The sequence below is a fragment of the Pseudophryne corroboree genome (genome assembly GCF_028390025.1).
Source record: "Pseudophryne corroboree isolate aPseCor3 chromosome 3 unlocalized genomic scaffold, aPseCor3.hap2 SUPER_3_unloc_93, whole genome shotgun sequence".
Taxonomy (NCBI): Eukaryota; Metazoa; Chordata; class Amphibia; order Anura; family Myobatrachidae; genus Pseudophryne; species Pseudophryne corroboree.
Window position 1 is genome coordinate 176,727 of NW_026967589.1, and position 14,173 is coordinate 190,899.

The 14,173-nt window shown below is 46.1% G+C and overlaps 1 non-coding gene and 1 pseudogene across 1 annotated transcript; both read right to left on the bottom strand.

Annotated features, from left to right (window-relative positions):
* Positions 1 to 8,414: 8,414 nt before the first annotated feature.
* LOC134984918 (U1 spliceosomal RNA) lies at positions 8,415 to 8,569 on the bottom strand (annotated as a pseudogene).
* Positions 8,570 to 8,721: 152 nt separating this feature from the next.
* On the bottom strand, positions 8,722 to 8,885 carry LOC134984916 (U1 spliceosomal RNA). Its single transcript, XR_010191795.1, has one exon. It is a non-coding gene; the product is annotated as a U1 spliceosomal RNA (small nuclear RNA).
* Between the last annotated feature and the right edge of the window lie 5,288 nt (positions 8,886 to 14,173).

The window sequence follows — 14,173 nt, forward strand, 5'->3', positions numbered from 1 at the left end:
GCTCTTCTACTTCTAACTACTGGTACATTAATGAATATGTATAAGGTTGTAGTTTATCCAATATCCCTTTACTACCTTACCTCCCCCCCCCCTCCCCTCCCCTCCCCTCCTTATAGCTTCCTTTGTTCTCTCCTCCTCGTATGTGCGTTATTTGTTTTCTCATACGTCCTAGAGGATGCTGGGATCACATTAAGAACCATGGGGTATAGACGGGATCCGCAGGAGACATGGGCACTTTAAGACTTTCAAAGGGTGTGAACTGTCTCCTCCCTCTATACCCCTCCTCCAGACTCCAGTTTTAGAATTGTGCCCAGTGAGACTGGATGCACTACAGGGGAGCTCTACTGAGTTTCTCTGAAAAGACTTATGTTAGTTTTTCTTATTTTCAGGGAGGCTGCTGGCAACAGTCTCCCTGCTTCGTGGAACTTAGGGGAGAGAAGTATGACCAACTTCTAGTGAGTTCAATGGCTCTGCTTCTGGCTGACAGGACACCATTAGCTCCTGAGGGTGCTGATCGCTGGGTACGCCTAGATGCCCACTCCCGTAGCCTGCCATCACCCCCTTACAGAGCCAGAAGTCAGAAGACAGGCGAGTAGCAGAAGAACAGAAGACTTCTTCTCCAGTGATGGCATTCTGAGGTACCACGCAGCGAGCGGAATGCTGTGCGCCATGCTTCCACACAAATACAGGCACTGCAGGGTGCAGGGCATGTGGGTGGGTGGGGGGGGGCACCCTGGGCAGCATAAATTCCTCACAAAAGGCTGGCAAAAGTGGACATTAGTGCCTGGGCACTGTCCTTACCCCGCCAGCGTAATTAATTATTTGTTTCTGAGCGGGACAGAAGCGTGCCATTACAGCGGCGGGGCTTCTTCCTCACCTCACCAGCACATCTATAGAGCGTTACAAGTCTATCACTATAGAGTTTATTATTTCCCAGACTGTGTACTTTTGGCGCTGGGTTGTGAGCTGAAAAATCCTCTCTGTCCCTCTGACAGATTTACTGTAGGTCTATCCCCCATAAGCCGATGTGTCTGTGGGTACTTGGTACATGTGTGTCAACATGTCGGTGGCTGAATGTTTTTCCCAAGAGGAAACTATATTAGGAATGCAGACATATGATGGTGGCCCTGTTGGCACCACCAATAACTGACTGGGTGAAAGTTTCAATAATATCAGAGTGAGGTTGGATAAATCTGTGTCCCAGACACAGACGTAGAGAATAGATGTGATGTTCATGGCTATGCTTCTTTTCCCTCAGGCCCGCAAAAATGTTACTACACACTGATACTGACTCGGATACTGATTCCTATGTCGACCATAATATTTCCTGATTAGATCCAATATTGGCAAGGAGCATTCAGTACATGATTGTGGATATTAAGGACATATTAACATCACTGAGGACCCTGCTGTTCCTGACAAAGGGGTCTATATGTATGTATATATAGATATATAATGAAAGCTGATGTAACGTTTCTCCATCTCTGTTTGAGAAAGTCTGGGCCAGCTCGACAAGATGGCTTCAAATCCCCAAAAGGTTTCCGATTGTTTATTCATTTCCTGCTGCGGACAGAATAAAGTGGGAGTCACCCCCTGTTCTGCATGGGGCCCTGTCACAAATCCAGCGGATCGTATGCAGGAAGCTACATTATTTCTAGTTATGTAACCACGGGTACATTACTTAGACCTGCCATTACATGCGCATGGGTGAGTAGTAGTATTCAAGAATTGGTCGAATACCTTGTCTTCCGATATAGATATCTTGGAGAGATGGGATAATCCTTACGTTGGATCATATCAAGGACACTGCAGCATACTTACGACTGCAAGGGATATAGGACTCTTGAGTTCACGGGCCAATTTCATGGCAGTCTCGGATAGGAGGGCATTGTGGATTCACCAAGGGAATGCTGATGCTGACTCCAAGAAGAAAGGGAGTCTCTTCCCTATGAAGGTGAAGCCTTGTTTGGTGACTGCCTAGTTAATTTGATCTCGGCAGCTCCCGCAGGTAAGTCAACCTTCTTGCCCTATGTTCCCTCTCAACGGATGAAGACGCATCATTGTCTAACGCAGTCATTTTGTCCCAATAGATATGCAAGAAGTTAAGATTCCCCTTTCTTTGCAGGTAGAGGAAGGAGAAGAGGGAAGAGGTCTGTAGCCTCTTCAAGATCGCAGGAGCAGAGATCGTCCTCTGCTTCTGCCAAATCCACTGCATGACGCTGGGGCTCTCTTGCAGGAGCCCACACCAGTGGGGGCACGTCTAAAACACTTCAGTCAGTTCTGGATTAATTTGGACCTGGACTCGTGGGTTTTACAAATAGTGTCACAAGGGTACAAACTGGGGTTTCAAGACGTTCCCCCTCACCGATTGTTCAAATCGGCCTTAGTCAGCAGGGAGAAGGTTTTTATTCAAGCCTCTTCGTGCTCCCGAAGCCGGACGGCTCAGTCAGACCAATCTTAAATCTGAAATCCCTCAATTTCTACCTAAAGAAATTCAATTTCAAGATGGAATCTCTCAGGGTAGGGATCTCCAGTCCGGAGGAAGGAGATTTCATGGTTTTGGTAGACATAAGGATGCCTAATTACATGTTCCCGTTTAGCCACTGCATCAAGCTACCTGAGGTTTGCAATTCAGGATTGTCATTACCAATTTCAGACGTTGCCGTTTGGTCTGTCCACGGCTCCGAGGATTTTCACCAGGGTGATGGTGGAAATGATGGTTCTCCTTCGCAAGCAAGGAGTCACAATTATGCCGTACTTGGATGATCTCCTGATAAAGGCGAGATCCAGGGACCAGTTGGTGCAAAACATCTACTCTCCCTGACAGTTCTTCAACAACATGGTTGGCTCCTAAACTTGCCAAAATCGCAGTTGGTCCCAATGACGCGGTTGTTGTTTTTGGGAGTCATACTGTTAGGCGCCGGGGTCCGCTTGATGGTCTGCGCGGCCCGGCGCCTAGCAACTAGAGACGCCGTGCACGTACAGCCGCCGGCTCCCTAGCAACGCTAGACGCCGGGCGCGCTGAGCCGCACGGACCCTAGCAACGGGGACGCCACTGGCGGACCGCGTTCCCCGTTGCTAGGCTTTAGGAAATTAAGATATTCACCTGCTCTCTGGCCGTGCAGCAAGGCAGCTGCACGGCATTTATTCTAATCAGCCTTTAGCAGCTGATTGGAGGACTCCTTGTTAAATACACTCCCAGGGCTTCTCACAGACGCCGGTAATAGCTTCCTGCATGCTGCCTTTGTTTGCTGAGAGTCTGTTTCCAGTCCTGCTGTATCCGGTCATTCCAGTCCGCAGAAGTCCGGTATTCGGGAGTTGTCATCTCATCCCAAGAGGTCGTTTGGTTCCCTGGAGTCCTGACTGATCACCGTTTTATATCCAGTGGTGTTCGTGAGTTGCGGCTCTGCCGTGTGTTGCGGCTCAGCCGCTTTACCTTTTATATTTTGTGTTTGGAGCATTTGCGGAGGGTTCCGCTTCCACAAGTCCTCTCTGGTACTTGGCGGTGCCGGGTAGGAGAATTGGACAAGTGGATATTTTGGTTGTCCTTTTTCCTGGCGGTTTCTCCGCACATATTATAGTTTTGAGTTTGCTTAGCCCCTGGCCTGGTTGTTTAGTTAGAGGGCCTCTTGTTATCACCCTGTCTCGGGTTTCCCTTTGTCTCTCATTAAGACCGGGGGGCATCGAAGTTGGGCAGACATAATCCGCCCTTCAAACGCGGCTGCCAAGGGCTCAAGAAACCATAGTCTCGCAGGGGATTTCTGACAACACGGGTAAGACAACAGAGTTAGGGCGCCAGGGGCTATTTTCCTGTCCTGCTCCCTTCCCCAGCATTCCGTTCCAGTGCTCCAGTCCTTGCCATAAGATCTTCTCTGACCAGAGTGCTGGAATCATAACATTATTACCGGCCATACCAAAACTTAAAATTAAACGGGGTTTAATTTTTTCTCATTCAGTTTTGTGAGAGTTTATCGGCCTCATGAATCCAACAGGTTTAGTGCCAAATCCTGGTCAGCTCTTAGTCAGCCAGATTCAAGAACTTACTCAGATGGTTCAGGATCTTTCTCTTCGGGTGAAGTCGCAGGAAGATCTTTTGCGAGCTTCCCCAAGGGTAGTCCCTGAACCAAAGATGCATTTGCCTGACCGTTTTTCTGGTGATAGAAAAGAGTTTTTTAATTTTAAAGAATCCTGTAAACTTTATTTTCGTTTAAGACCGACTTCCTCGGGTACTGAATCTCAGCGGGTCGGGTTTATTATTTCTTTGCTCCAGGGGGATCCTCAGACCTGGGCATTTGGTTTAAGAGCAGAGGATCCGGCATTGTTGTCAGTTGACGCTTTTTTTGAGTCTTTAGGGCTCTTGTATGATGACCCTGATAGAGAGGCGTCCGCTGAAAGTCAGTTGCGCGCTCTCAGACAGGGTAGAAATCCTGCAGAGGTTTATTGTACGGAGTTTCGCCGTTGGTCGAACGACTGTGGCTGGAATGACCCAGCCCTGCGCAGTCAGTTTCGCCTCGGCTTATCAGAGTCTATAAAAGACAGTCTCCTTCAGTACCCCGCTCCTGAGACTCTCGATAAACTCATGGAGCTTTCTATTAAGACTGATCGTCGTCTCAGAGAGCGGAGGGCTGAAAAAGGAGCACCTGTAAGGTCAAGTCCGTGTGTAAATTCCATTCCTGAAGACGTAGAGGAGACCATGCAGATGGGTCTCTCCCGGCTGTCTCCTGAAGAAAGAGCCAGAAGGCAAAATTCTGGTCTTTGTCTGTACTGTGGGGGTAAGGGACATTTTGCTCGTAATTGTCCGAACAAGTCGGGAAACGCTTTGACCAGGTGAATTGTGAGGGGGTTCACCTAGGTCTGCAGCTTATCTCCTCGAATAACTCCCTTTTAGTCCCAGTTAAAGTTTCCTTTGGCAGCCTCAGTTCTTCGGTGTCGGCTTTTGTTGACAGTGGAGCTGCAGGAAACTTTATGGATTTAACTTGGGCTAAGGCCTTAGGCATTCCTCAGTTACCTTTGGGTAGGTGTGTCACCATGCATGGCTTAGATGGGAGTCCGCTGTCTAATGGGATTATTTCTCTCCGTACACCCCCTGCACTACTTACAGTAGGAGCTCTACATTCCGAGAAAATCGAGTTCTTTCTTACATATTGCCCAGCAGTTCCAGTTGTTCTGGGTCACCCTTGGCTGGCCTTTCATAATCCCACCATTGATTGGCGGTCGGGGGAGATTTCACATTGGGGTACTTTTTGTGATAAGGAATGTATCACGTTTCCAGTCAGAGTAGCAGCTATCATTCCAGAACTCATTCCGGTGGAATACCAGGAGTTTGCTGATGTTTTCTCCAAAGGCAATGCGGACATTCTGCCTCCCCATCGGCCTTATGATTGTGCTATTGAGTTAATTCCTGGTGCCGCATTGCCAAAGGGAAGATTATATGCATTATCCGGGCCAGAAACTGCGGCTATGAATGATTATGTAAAGGAGAGCCTTGAGAAAGGATTTATTAGACCATCAAAATCTCCTTTAAGTGCAGGCTTCTTCTTTGTGGAGAAAAAGGATGGCTCGCTTAGACCTTGCATTGATTTTAGAGCCCTGAATAAGATCTCAGTTAAAAACACCTATCCTTTGCCGTTGATTTCTGTACTCTTTGATCAGTTACGTTCTGCTGTGATTTTTTCTAAAATTGACCTTAGAGGAGCGTACAACCTCATCCGAATTAAATCTGGAGATGAGTGGAAAACGGCCTTCAGTACTCAGTCGGGTCACTACGAATACCTGGTGATGCCGTTCGGCCTGTCCAATGCTCCGGCAGTTTTTCAAGACCTCATTAACGATGTGCTCCGTGACTTCCTAGGGAAATTCGTGGTCGTTTACTTAGACGACATCCTGATTTTTTCTAAATCAATGGAACAACATGTTACCCAGGTGCGTCTGGTTCTTCAAAAGTTATGTGAGAATCATTTATATGCCAAGCTGGAGAAGTGTGAGTTTCATGTCACGGAAGTATCTTTTTTAGGGTACATAATTTCCCCTCAGGGATTTTCCATGGAACCAAAGAAACTCCAGGCCATCCTTAGTTGGGCGCAACCCACCAATTTAAAAGCAATTAAGCGTTTTTTAGGGTTTGCGAATTATTATAGGAGGTTCATTCATTCTTTTTCTGACCTGGTTGCTCCCATTGTAGCTCTGACAAAGAAAGGAGCGGATCCTACCAACTGGTCGCATGAAGCTGAGTTGTCCTTCCGGGCCTTGAAACAAGCCTTTGTCTCGGCTCCAGTCCTCAGACATCCTAATCCGGAATTGCCCTTTGTGGTGGAGGTTGATGCCTTGGAGGTTGGAGTGGGGGCTATCCTTTCTCAAAAGGATCCGGAGTCTCTGGAGTTACATCCTTGTGCCTTTATGTCCAGGAAATTCTCCTCCGCTGAATCCAACTATGACGTTGGTAATCGGGAGTTACTGGCGGTAAAATGGGCTTTCGAGGAGTGGAGGCATTGGCTGGAGGGAGCAAAACATACTATTTCGGTATTGACTGACCATAAGAACCTGCAATACATTGAATCGGCTAAGCGGCTTAATGCCCGGCAGGCACGTTGGGCATTATTTTTTACGCGTTTCAAATTTATAATCACTTTCAGGCCTGGTTCCAAGAATACTAAGGCTGATGCCCTGTCACATAGCTTTCTTCCGGTTCACAATAACAATCCTGTTACCCCCATACTTCCATCTTCGGTCATCTGGGCGGGCCTCACACAAGATTTATTTACCCAGTTAAAACAGCTTCAACACCAAGCTCCTAGAATTACTCCTGCTGGTCGTCTTTACGTCCCTGAGTTTTTGAGAGTTACTGTTTTAACGGAATTCCATGATAACAAAGTTTCAGGGCATCCAGGAGTCTCTAAGACATTGGAGTTAGTCTCTCGCTCAGTATGGTGGCCTGGTCTTTCTAAAGACGTCAAGGAATTTGTTTATTCATGTCAGGTTTGTGCACAGCATAAGGTTCCCCGTTCCTTGCCCATCGGGCAACTTATGCCCTTAAATGTTCCTCTCAGGCCATGGTCTCATATTTCTATGGATTTTGTGGTTGACCTTCCCCTTTCAGCCGGATTCCAAGTCATATGGGTGGTAGTGGACCGTTTTAGTAAAATGGCTCATTTTATTGCTCTTCCCCGATTGCCTTCTGCCCAAGGGTTGGCAGTTTTGTTTCTCCGCCATGTATTCAGGCTTCATGGGTTGCCTACTGATATTGTTTCTGATCGGGGTCCACAATTCATCGCACAATTCTGGAAATGTTTTTGTGCCTCATTGAAGATGAAATTGTCGTTAACATCCGGTTACCACCCACAATCCAACGGGCAAACCGAACGAGTTAACCAATCATTGAAACAATATTTGCGCTTGTATTCAGCCAAACTCCAGAATGATTGGTCCGAGTTTCTTCCGTTGGCTGAATTTGCTTACAATAATTCTTGTCATTCCTCCACTAAAGAGTCTCCATTCTTTTCAGTTTTTGGTTTTCACCCCAGAGCTAATTCTTTTTTTCATCATTCCTCAGTCTCCTCGCTTACCTTAACCTCCCATCTCAGAGCCATTTGGAAAAAGGTGCACCTTGCTCTCAGAAAAGCGGCCTTTCGAGAGAAGAAATTTTCTGACAGGCTCCGACGTCCTTGCACTTTTAAGGTGGGAGATAGGGTGTGGTTGTCGACTCGCAACATCAGGCTTCGACAATCCTCAGCTAGACTGGGACCCAAATTTATTGGGCCATTTCTTATTATTAAAAGAGTCAACCCAGTTGCCTTTCGGTTACGTTTACCAAGATCTCTCCGGATTGGAAATACGTTTCATTGTTCCCTGTTGAAACAATACGTTTCTTCCAGTAGATTTCCTCGGAAGATCTCTCAGGGTAGATCTCCAGTAGATGTACAGGGACAACAGGAGTTCTTGGTAGAGAAGGTTCTCGATTCCAAATTGTCCCGGGATCGGCTGTATTTTCTGGTTCACTGGAAAGGCTATGGTCCGGAGGAAAGGTCTTGGGTCCTGGATAAGGATCTTCATGCCCCGAGGCTCAAGAGGGCATTTTTTCGGGAATTTCCTCAGAAACCTGGCTTTAGGGGTTCCTTGACCCCTCCTCAAGGGGGGGGTACTGTTTGGCGCCGGGGTCCGCTTGATGGTCTGCGCGGCCCGGCGCCTAGCAACTAGAGATGCCGTGCACGTACAGCCGCCGGCTCCCTAGCAACGCTAGACGCCGGGCGCGCTGAGCCGCACGGACCCTAGCAACGGGGACGCCACTGGCGGACCGCATTCCCCGTTGCTAGGCTTTAGGAAATTAAGATATTCACCTGCTCTCTGGCCGTGCAGCAAGGCAGCTGCACGGCATTTATTCTAATCAGCCATTAGCATTAGAGACCTGAGACAAAGAGATCTGAATTATATGAGAGCCGACCAGAGGAAACACAAATTATGCAGTCAAGTGTCCCACATTTGGGGAAATCGCAGATGCAGCACACCCAGAGTGCAATGGGTGAGCCTTGCCCTGGGAGAAGCACCTTCCTGATCATACCTGGCAGGTAAGTAGGAGTTGGGCAAGAGCTGAGGAGGGTCGCTGCTCGGGCACCCCCCTGTCAAGTGAAGGAGATCCAACTGAGGCAGCACAAGAGAACTCTCGAAAGAAGAACAAGGCTAGAGGAAGATCTGAGACACAGAAATCTGGCTTTTACCAGAGCTGACCAGAGGAAAGCACAAACACAGTCCCCCACTACCACAAATAATGCAGTCGAGTTTCCCACATTTGGGGAAATCACAGGGGTCAGCATACCCAGAATGCAATGAATGAACCTCACCCTGGGAGAACAATCTTCATGACCATGGTATCTCCTATGCAAAATAAGTATGATTTGGGATAGGGCTGGGGAGGGCCGCTGCTCAGGCACATCTCTGTCAAGTAAAGGAGATTCAACTGAGGCAGCACAACCTAACCGTGGTTTTTTTTTCATTCTTTATACCGTCATAGTGTCATACTAGTTGTTACGAGTATACTACTATCTCTTTATCAACCAGTGTACAGTGCGGTAGTTCACGGCTGTGGCTACCTCTGTGTCGGCAGTCGGCAGGCAGTCCGTCCATCCATAATTGTATAATAATATATACCACCTAACCGTGGTTTTTTTTTCATTCTTTATACCGTCATAGTCAGTCATACTAGTTGTTACGAGTATACTACTATCTCTTTATCAACCAGTGTACAGTGCGGTAGTTCACGGCTGTGGCTACCTCTGTGTCGGAACTCGGCAGGCAGTCCGTCCATCCATAATTGTATTACAATATATACCACCTAACCGTGGTTTTTTTTTCATTCTTTATACCGTCATAGTCAGTCATACTAGTTGTTACGAGTATACTACTATCTCTTTATCAACCAGTGTACAGTGCGGTAGTTCACGGCTGTGGCTACCTCTGTGTCGGAACTCGGCAGGCAGTCCGTCCATCCATAATTGTATTACAATATATACCACCTAACCGTGGTTTTTTTTTCATTCTTTATACCGTCATAGTCAGTCATACTAGTTGTTACGAGTATACTACTATCTCTTTATCAACCAGTGTACAGTGCGGTAGTTCACGGCTGTGGCTACCTCTGTGTCGGAACTCGGCAGGCAGTCCGTCCATCCATAATTGTATTATTATAATATATACCACCTAACCGTGGTTTTTTTTTCATTCTTTATACCGTCATAGTGTCATACTAGTTGTTACGAGTATACTACTATCTCTTTATCAACCAGTGTACAGTGCGGTAGTTCACGGCTGTGGCTACCTCTGTGTCGGCAGTCGGCAGGCAGTCCGTCCATCCATAATTGTATTATAATATATACCACCTAACCGTGGTTTTTTTTTCATTCTTTATACCGTCATAGTCAGTCATACTAGTTGTTACGAGTATACTACTATCTCTTTATCAACCAGTGTACAGTGCGGTAGTTCACGGCTGTGGCTACCTCTGTGTCGGAACTCGGCAGGCAGTCCGTCCATCCATAATTGTATTACAATATATACCACCTAACCGTGGTTTTTTTTTCATTCTTTATACCGTCATAGTCAGTCATACTAGTTGTTACGAGTATACTACTATTTCTTTATCAACCAGTGTACAGTGCGGTAGTTCACGGCTGTGGCTACCTCTGTGTCGGAACTCGGCAGGCAGTCCGTCCATCCATAATTGTATTATTATAATATATACCACCTAACCGTGGTTTTTTTTTCATTCTTTATACCGTCATAGTGTCATACTAGTTGTTACGAGTATACTACTATCTCTTTATCAACCAGTGTACAGTGCGGTAGTTCACGGCTGTGGCTACCTCTGTGTCGGCAGTCGGCAGGCAGTCCGTCCATCCATAATTGTATTATAATATATACCACCTAACCGTGGTTTTTTTTTCATTCTTTATACCGTCATAGTCAGTCATACTAGTTGTTACGAGTATACTACTATCTCTTTATCAACCAGTGTACAGTGCGGTAGTTCACGGCTGTGGCTACCTCTGTGTCGGAACTCGGCAGGCAGTCCGTCCATCCATAATTGTATTATAATATATACCACCTAACCGTGGTTTTTTTTTCATTCTTTATACCGTCATAGTCAGTCATACTAGTTGTTACGAGTATACTACTATCTCTTTATCAACCAGTGTACAGTGCGGTAGTTCACGGCTGTGGCTACCTCTGTGTCGGAACTCGGCAGGCAGTCCGTCCATCCATAATTGTATTACAATATATACCACCTAACCGTGGTTTTTTTTTCATTCTTTATACCGTCATAGTCAGTCATACTAGTTGTTACGAGTATACTACTATCTCTTTATCAACCAGTGTACAGTGCGGTAGTTCACGGCTGTGGCTACCTCTGTGTCGGAACTCGGCAGGCAGTCCGTCCATCCATAATTGTATTACAATATATACCACCTAACCGTGGTTTTTTTTTCATTCTTTATACCGTCATAGTCAGTCATACTAGTTGTTACGAGTATACTACTATCTCTTTATCAACCAGTGTACAGTGCGGTAGTTCACGGCTGTGGCTACCTCTGTGTCGGAACTCGGCAGGCAGTCCGTCCATCCATAATTGTATTATTATAATATATACCACCTAACCGTGGTTTTTTTTTCATTCTTTATACCGTCATAGTGTCATACTAGTTGTTACGAGTATACTACTATCTCTTTATCAACCAGTGTACAGTGCGGTAGTTCACGGCTGTGGCTACCTCTGTGTCGGCAGTCGGCAGGCAGTCCGTCCATCCATAATTGTATTATAATATATACCACCTAACCGTGGTTTTTTTTTCATTCTTTATACCGTCATAGTCAGTCATACTAGTTGTTACGAGTATACTACTATCTCTTTATCAACCAGTGTACAGTGCGGTAGTTCACGGCTGTGGCTACCTCTGTGTCGGAACTCGGCAGGCAGTCCGTCCATCCATAATTGTATTACAATATATACCACCTAACCGTGGTTTTTTTTTCATTCTTTATACCGTCATAGTCAGTCATACTAGTTGTTACGAGTATACTACTATTTCTTTATCAACCAGTGTACAGTGCGGTAGTTCACGGCTGTGGCTACCTCTGTGTCGGAACTCGGCAGGCAGTCCGTCCATCCATAATTGTATTATTATAATATATACCACCTAACCGTGTTTTTTTTTTTCATTCTTTATACCGTCATAGTGTCATACTAGTTGTTACGAGTATACTACTATCTCTTTATCAACCAGTGTACAGTGCGGTAGTTCACGGCTGTGGCTACCTCTGTGTCGGCAGTCGGCAGGCAGTCCGTCCATCCATAATTGTATTATAATATATACCACCTAACCGTGGTTTTTTTTTCATTCTTTATACCGTCATAGTCAGTCATACTAGTTGTTACGAGTATACTACTATCTCTTTATCAACCAGTGTACAGTGCGGTAGTTCACGGCTGTGGCTACCTCTGTGTCGGAACTCGGCAGGCAGTCCGTCCATCCATAATTGTATTACAATATATACCACCTAACCGTGGTTTTTTTTTCATTCTTTATACCGTCATAGTCAGTCATACTAGTTGTTACGAGTATACTACTATCTCTTTATCAACCAGTGTACAGTGCGGTAGTTCACGGCTGTGGCTACCTCTGTGTCGGCACTCGGCAGGCAGTCCGTCCATCCATAATTGTATTACAATATATACCACCTAACCGTGGTTTTTTTATACCACCTAACCGTGGCAGTCCGTCCATAATTGTATACTAGTATCCAATCCATCCATCTCCATTGTTTACCTGAGGTGCCTTTTAGTTCTGCCTATAAAATATGGAGAACAAAAAAGTTGAGGTTCCAAAATTAGGGAAAGATCAAGATCCACTTCCACCTCGTGCTGAAGCTGCTGCCACTAGTCATGGCCGAGACGATGAAATGCCAGCAACGTCGTCTGCCAAGGCCGATGCCCAATGTCATAGTACAGAGCATGTCAAATCCAAAACACCAAATATCAGAAAAAAAAAGGACTCCAAAACCTAAAATAAAATTGTCGGAGGAGAAGCGTAAACTTGCCAATATGCCATTTACCACACGGAGTGGCAAGGAACGGCTGAGGCCCTGGCCTATGTTCATGGCTAGTGGTTCAGCTTCACATGAGGATGGAAGCACTCAGCCTCTCGCTAGAAAACTGAAAAGACTCAAGCTGGCAAAAGCACCGCAAAGAACTGTGCGTTCTTTGAAATCCCAAATCCACAAGGAGAGTCCAATTGTGTCGGTTGCGATGCCTGACCTTCCCAACACTGGACGTGAAGAGCATGCGCCTTCCACCATTTGCACGCCCCCTGCAAGTGCTGGAAGGAGCACCCGCAGTCCAGTTCCTGATAGAGATGAGCGGGTTCGGTTTCTCTGAAACCGAACCCGCACGAACTTCATGTTTTTTTCACGGGTCCGAGCAGACTCGGATCCTCCCGCCTTGCTCGGTTAACCCGAGCGCGCCCGAACGTCATCATGACGCTGTCGGATTCTCGCGAGACTCGGATTCTATATAAGGAGCCGCGCGTCGCCGCCATTTTCACACGTGCATTGAGATTGATAGGGAGAGGACGTGGCTGGCGTCCTCTCCATTAGAAATTAGATTAGAAGAGAGAGAGAGATTGTGCAGAGTCAGACAGAGTTTACCACAGTGACCAGTGCAGTTGTTGTTAGTTAACTTTTATTTATTTTAATATAATATATCCGTTCTCTGCTATATCCGTTCTCTGCCTGAAAAAAAACGATACACAGCAGCAGCCAGTCACACAGTGTGACTCAGTCTGTGTGCACTCAGCTCAGCCCAGTGTGCTGCACATCAATGTATAAAAGGCAAAGCTTATAATAATTGTGGGGGAGACTGGGGAGCACTGCAGGTTGTTATAGCAGGAGCCACCAGGAGTACATAATATTATATTAATTTAAAATTAAACAGTGCACACTTTTGCTGCAGGAGTGCCACTGCCAGTGTGACTAGTGGTGACCAGTGCCTGACCACCAGTATAGTAGTATATTGTTGTATGTATTGTATACTATCTCTTTATCAACCAGTCTATATTAGCAGCAGACACAGTACAGTGCGGTAGTTCACGGCTGTGGCTACCTCTGTGTCGGCAGTCGGAACTCGGCAGGCAGTCCGTCCATCCATAATTGTATTACAATATATACCACCTAACCGTGGTATTTTTTTTTCTTTCTTTATACCGTCGTCATAGTGTCATACTAGTTGTTACGAGTATACTACTATCTCTTTATCAACCAGTGTACAGTGCGGTAGTTCACGGCTGTGGCTACCTCTGTGTCGGCAGTCGGCAGGCAGTCCGTCCATCCATAATTGTATTATTATTATAATATATACCACCTAACCGTGGTTTTTTTTTCATTCTTTATACCGTCGTCATAGTGTCATACTAGTTGTTACGAGTATACTACTATCTCTTTATCAACCAGTGTACAGTGCGGTAGTTCACGGCTGTGGCTACCTCTGTGTCGGAACTCGGCAGGCAGTCCGTCCATCCATAATTGTATTATATACCACCTAACCGTGGTTTTTTTATACCACCTAACCGTGGCAGTCCGTCCATAATTGTATACTAGTATCCAATCCATCCATCTCCATTGTTTACCTGAG